Below are 6425 nucleotides of genomic sequence, written 5' to 3'. Positions count from 1 at the left end.
CAGCAGCGTCTGGACCAACAGTTCCAGGACATCAAGTACTCCGGGGAGGCCAAGCTATCCAGGTCAGACCACACGCCAGACGCCATGGCGCCACGCAGGACGCCATGGCGCCATGACACCATGACGCCATGGCGCCACGCAGGCGTCGCCTCCATGTTGTTTATCAAAGCTGTCGCATGTCTGCTGCTGCTTACGCCATGGCGCCACGCAGGCGTCGCCTCCATGTTGTTTATCAAAGCCGCCGCATCAGTGCCGGAAGTCCTTCAAAATAGAGCTCTGGGGTGCCGGAAAGACATGGCCGCTTTTACTCCGAAACCCAAATAGGAAAAAATTCGCCCGCCCGGTATCATTGAGGATGCGCAAGGACGTCTGAGGACGTCGTATGTACGCGTCGATTGGGACCCCTAGGACGTGTGGCGACGTCCTACGGACGGAAAACGGTTAAAAGAGCGAAGCCATCGCCATGGCCATCGCCATCGCCAAATGGACCCATACGGGTCCATTTGGTTTCATTTTACACTCTCTAGAGTTACAGATCTATAAGGGTCCATTTGGTTACCAACAGAGACCAACAGGCGCTGGAGGAGTGTGAGTACAACCTGCGCTTGGCAGAGAAGAGGCGCGACGGCGCCAGAGAGCGTCTGGACTCGCTGTTCAAGACCCTCGCCACGGTGCGCGCCGGCGTGGAACACCTGGCGGACAAACTGCAACACATCACACTGGTACAACGCGCACGCACACACTCTCTCTACTGGTACAACGCACACACATCACACTGGTACAACGCACGCACATCACACTGGTACACACGCACGCACGCACGCACGCACGCACACACACACACTTTTGCCTACAAAATCAACTGTAGAATTAGTCGATTAAAATCTTCTGATATTTAGTCAACTAAAACTATAGACTAAACCTAAATATTTTTTTATTCAAACGTTTACATAACAAATTGCTGTCAAATTGGTCTCTCTCTCTCCAGGAGGAAGGGGAGGAGCCTCCGCCCGCCCAGCCCTCTGTGGACCAATCGGAGCAGGATGTGGTTCATCTGCTGCTGGCGCAGTGCGAGCGCAAGCTAGAGCGCCTGCAGGGGGCGCTGCAGGGCAGGAACCTGGCCGACGTGCTGAAGGACATGAAAGACGAGGAGGTGAGACTAGACCCCGAGACCAAAGAAACAAGAACGGCTGACCGCTATCTCCACTTTATCGGCATGAAGCAGGTGGAGACCGGAATGGGCTCTATGCACACACGGAATGGGCTCTATGCTCACGTTATTGGGAGGAACACGTTATTCCGACCAATTCCTTTCCCCTCCATCAGGCGCCCCGGCTGGCCAGGGGGAGGTAGTTTAGAGACCAGGATTACTGCATGTTTTTTGTGAGGGTACCTGCCCTATAGGGGACACGGGGAGAACATGCAAACGGGGTTGTCGACAACCCCACCTCGGGTATGTGCATTGATGACGCGGAGGAGAGAACACGCCCCCAGTGTCCACAGCGCCCCCAGCGGGAATCGAACCCAGGACCTTTTAGGGCGACAGCCTCATAACTGTGCCACTGTGCCCCCTAGCTACCACTGATAGTAATGCAGGCTCTGTTCCGTTCTGGTCAAACAGAGTCAGGGTGCTGCTATATTGTAGCCTGGCTAATAAGCCGTTGGCATTAAAGAAATTGCCTGCCGGACAGTGTTGTGTGATATTAGTCTGGCTTATTAGCCAGGCTAGCTATATTGTGCGTGTTGGCTCACTGGAAACACTCTGCTATACACCGGTGGGGCTCAAAGTGTCCCTGAGTGGGTTCCAAATGGCCTTGTGCGGGTCTGTAACTCTGAGACTGTTCAAATGGCAAGTAACCATCTTTGGTGAGACCAAATATGCTTATCCCATTTTGGGCGGGAACCCCTTTTGGTGTTTTAAGCATTATGTTAGCTATTGAAAAATAGCAGATCTACAAGCTCTAAAAGTCGTGAAAATGTGGCCCAAATGTTTGAATATATTCTTTCAGAGCAAACGTTTTTAACTCAAATGTTTGCTTCTGGTGGGTCCCTGGAACAACACATTTTCAGATGGGGGGGTCAGCGGCCAATATTACATATATTTTCGGGGGTCCACAGACTCCACATCACTATTTAGTATTTGACGATGACGTGTGATGATGTCTGAGAAGAAAACTGTCAGGATTTAGAAGGCATTCGTATAATCGATCTCAGGTCTAAATGGGTTAATTAAGCAATATTACACGAGAGGGTTTAACGTGATTATTGCCACGACAGTGATGCGGTCAGGAACGAGACGTAGTCGAGTTCCACAAGAATCACTGAAGTGGCAATAATCACGTTAAACCACACCCTCGAGTGTAATATTGCAATTATACAACAGTTTCCCTTAAAACTAAGAAAATCGCTGAAAAAATATTTTTTTTTAATGACAGATGTAGTCACTACGACCACAAATGTCCCAAGAAACTAGCTAGCCTAGCCATCGAGTTTGCTGCGCTCTGGGAGAACAGAGCAGCTGAATTCTTTGTTTTGATTAGGTGTGGAGTGGTGCTCGTTTGAACCACGGCTAGAAGGCTGTTTCAACCAATCAGATTGCTTCCTCGAAACGACCTGTGGTATAATTCAGGATAATGGCCCAATCGATGTTTCGCCAAATGGTACACGTGGGTCTCCTAAGTCAAGTGGGCGCGGTCGGACAGCAGATCCCCCATGTTTACTGGTGCTATAGATCCAGTACCCAGGTGTCTTACAAATGCATAGCGTATACGTCAGTGCCGTCGCTATCTATACGCACCGCGCGTAGGGCAACATGACGAGGGGGGGGCAACAAAAAGTGCCAAGTCGACCCTCAAAATAACAATTTTCTCCGCTCTGCCGCGAAATAACGAGCAGCCGTGTGTGCGTTCCTCGCAAACATGTAGCGAAGATCTGCATGAGGAGAGGAATATAGCAGCGCTCTCGTCCGGAGGGGGACCAGCACAAATATCCTACGTGTAGGGCAACCAAATGGTCAGTTACGTCCCTGGGATACGTATTGGGAAGTGTACACCCTTACGGCACACAATGTGACCTCACAACAACTCAATAACACTTGTGTGTCTGTCATTCTCCAGAACACTTTCTATAAGCAGAAAATATATTTTGTTTTAGTTCTGTGTGTGTGTGTGTGTGTGTGTGTGTGTGTGTGTGTGTGTGTGTGTGTGTGTGTGTGTGTGTGTGTGTGTGTGTGTGTGTGTGTGTGTGTGTGTGTGTGTGTGTGTGTGGGGGTTATTATGAGTCAGCAGATGCTGAACTAGTGCATGTCTAAAATGATTCGGATGACTCAGCATATCAGCGTGACTTCATGGTCCTTTTCTGGCTGATACTCTTGTCAGCCATTTAGTTCCATTAGTGTCGCCGATGCCTCGCGGTGAGTTAATGTGAATCGATGCCATGTGGTTCCCACAGGGAAGACACACCTGAGGCAATAAGGGGACATGATATTTCTAGTGTTTTGTCAAATAATTGACCAATCCATTGTCAGGTTGTGTGACACCAGTTGAAGTTTACAGCGTAGGCTATACTACGCTTCCAAAACGGGTGTGTCGAAGCGCACCGGTGTGCCGTGAGACAAGTCCAGCTATGCCTGGGGATTTTTTTATGTATGACAACCACACATTGCAAGATAACTACAAGACAATTCTACAAAAATATAATTTGTGTGTGTATGTGTGTATGTGCGTGTGTATGTGTGTATGTGTGTGTGTGTGTGTGTGTGTGTGTGTGTGTGTGTGTGTGTGTGTGTGGGCATGTGTGCGTGTTTTCAGTTCCATGTCAGGATGGAGAGGAAGCTGCCAGATTACAACACTCGCATCAAGCTACCAGACGACGAAGAGCCGGATGCTCTGGATGGTGGTGAGTTTGGAGACTCGGGGGTTAAAGATAAGAGATGCTAAAGATAAGATAAGAGATGTTAAAGATATGACCTAAACCTGCATGGTATCATAACACGTTGAAGCAGCTTTCTGCTTCTAAAGGCCCGATGGCTTGGAATAAACTCCCATTATAAATTACACCTACGCCGCTGTACAGTAGAGATAGCTTTAATCCATTTAGGCCTGACGTCGAGAAAAAAAAGAAAGAAAAAGAGTCTTCTGAAAGAATATATATATTCAAAGATTTGTGCCACATTTGCACGATTTAAAAAAAATAGCAGACCTACAAGCTCGTAGCGCGCCACTCGGTGGCGCGCTATGAACTTGTAGATCTGCTATTTTTCAATAGCTAAAGTATAACAATGCTTAAAACACCAAAAAGGGGTTCCTGCCCAGAATGAGTGAAAGCACAGCTAAAGATCGACTTCTTCACACTTAGTTGAGTTTTTAAAACCTGTGTTGTTATTCATGTCCTCACTGTCTGGCCTTGTTCACTGCCATTTTTGCTATTATTTTAATGTTTTATGCTTTTCCTTTCTTTTCTCTTTATTGCTCTGTAAATCACTTTGAGCTGCATTTCATGTCATGAAAGATGCTATACAAATACAGTTTTATTATTATTATCACAGGAGACAAAATGCAAAGCGTATGCAGTCTGTTGCAAGGTGCATTGATTATACATACTAACAGTCCGACAGGCATTGCGTGGTCGGTTAAAACTAACCTGTGGCTCCCGACATGTGTGGCAGGTTAAAACTAACCTGTGGAAGGTTAAAACTAAGCCGTGGCTCCAGACATGTGTGACAGGTTAAAACTAACCCGTGGCAGGTTAAAACTAACCCGTGGCAGGTTAAAACTAACCTGTGGCTCCAGACATGCGTGGCAGGTTAAAACTAACCCGTGGCTCCTGACATGCGTGGCAGGTTAAAACTAACCCGTGGCAGGTTCAAACTAACCTGTGGCAGGTTAAAACTAACCCATGGCTCCCGACATGCGTGGCAGGTTAAAACTAACCCGTGGCAGGTTCAAACTAACCTGTGGCAGGTTAAAACTAACCCGTGGCTCCAGACATGCGTGGCAGGTTAAAACTAACCCGTGGCAGGTTAAAACTAACCCGTGGCTCCCGACATGTGTGGCAGGTTAAAACTAACCTGTGGCTCCCGAGATGCGTGGCAGGTTAAAACTAACCTGTGGCAGGTTAAAACTAACCCGTGGCAGGTTAAAACTAACCCGTGGCAGGTTAAAACTAACCTGTGGCTCCAGACATGCGTGGCAGGTTAAAACTAACCCGTGGCTCCTGACATGCGTGGCAGGTTAAAACTAACCTGTGGCAGGTTAAAACTAACCCGTGGCTCCAGACATGCGTGGCAGGTTAAAACTAACCCGTGGCTCCCGACATGTGTGGCAGGTTAAAACTAACCTGTGGCTCCCGAGATGCGTGGCAGGTTAAAACTAACCTGTGGCAGGTTAAAACTAACCCGTGGCAGGTTAAAACTAACCCGTGGCAGGTTAAAACTAACCCGTGGCAGGTTAAAACTAACCTGTGGCTCCAGACATGCGTGGCAGGTTAAAACTAACCCGTGGCTCCTGACATGCATGGCAGGTTAAAACTAACCTGTGGCAGGTTAAAACTAACCCGTGGCTCCAGACATGCGTGGCAGGTTAAAACTAACCCGTGGCTCCTGACATGCGTGGCAGGTTAAAACTAACCCGTGGCTCCTGACATGCGTGGCAGGTTAAAACTAACCCGTGGCAGGTTAAAACTAACCCGTGGCAGGTTAAAACTAACCCGTGGCAGGTTAAAACTAACCCGTGGCTCCTGACATGCGTGGCAGGTTAAAACTAACCCGTGGCTCCTGACATGCGTGGCAGGTTAAAACTAACCCGTGGCTCCTGACATGCGTGGCAGGTTAAAACTAACCCGTGGCTCCCAACATGCGTGGCAGGTTAAAACTAACCCGTGGCTCCCAACATGCGTGGCAGGTTAAAACTAACCCGTGGCAGGTTAAAACTAACCCGTGGCAGGTTAAAACTAACCCGTGGCCCCCGACATGCGTGGCAGGTTAAAACTAACCTGTGGCCGGTTAAAACTAGCCCGTGGCAGGTTAAAACTAACCCGTGGCAGGTTAAAACTAACCCGTGACAGGTTAAAACTAGCCCGTGGCAGGTTAAAACTAACCCATGGCTCCTGACATGCGTGGCAGGTTAAAACTAACCCGTGGCAGGTTAAAACTAACCCGTGGCTCCCAACATGCGTGGCAGGTTAAAACTAACCTGTGGCCCCCGACATGCGTGGCAGGTTAAAACTAACCCGTGGCAGGTTAAAACTAACCCGTGGCGCCAGACATGCGTGGCAGGTTAAAACTAACCCGTGGCTCCTGACATGCGTGGCAGGTTAAAACTAACCCGTGGCAGGTTAAAACTAACCCGTGGCAGGTTAAAACTAACCCGTGGCCCCCGACATGCGTGGCAGGTTAAAACTAACCCGTGGCAGGTTAAAACTAACCC

Source organism: Electrona antarctica (genome assembly GCF_951216825.1).
Source record: "Electrona antarctica genome assembly, chromosome: 1".
Lineage (NCBI taxonomy): Eukaryota > Metazoa > Chordata > Actinopteri > Myctophiformes > Myctophidae > Electrona > Electrona antarctica.
The sequence above is the reverse complement of the archived record's forward strand: the minus strand, read 5'-3'. Positions refer to the sequence as shown.